The sequence below is a fragment of the Anser brachyrhynchus genome (assembly GCF_964034855.1).
Source record: "Anser brachyrhynchus genome assembly, chromosome: 28".
NCBI classification, from domain to species: Eukaryota; Metazoa; Chordata; class Aves; order Anseriformes; family Anatidae; genus Anser; species Anser brachyrhynchus.
The window spans coordinates 2,133,299-2,133,652 of NC_137721.1; positions in this window are offsets into that span (position 1 = coordinate 2,133,299).

Consider the following 354-nt stretch of genomic DNA (forward strand, 5'->3'; position numbering starts at 1 on the left):
CGGCCGGCTCAGGGCAACGTATTTTTTTTTGGGGGGGGGGGGGGAGGAAATCCGTGAGCCCCCCCCGACACATCTGGGCCACATCTGGCCCTCGTTACCTGCTGGCAAAGGCTGGGGGGGGGGCGGGGGGGGGGGGGCAGGATGCGTGGGGAGGGCCGGGGGTGACGGGGAGGGTGCAGGGGTGACGCTGGGGACGAGGCGCCCGGCTCCTGCCCCGGGAGGGGGGGGTGGTTGTCCCCCCCCCCTCCCCAATCTGGTGGGCTGGGGGGGGGGGGGGGGGGCATGCCCTTCGCTGCACCCCCCCCCCTCTAACTGCAGGCAGCTGGGGCTTTGTCCTCGCTCCCCGAGGGGCTC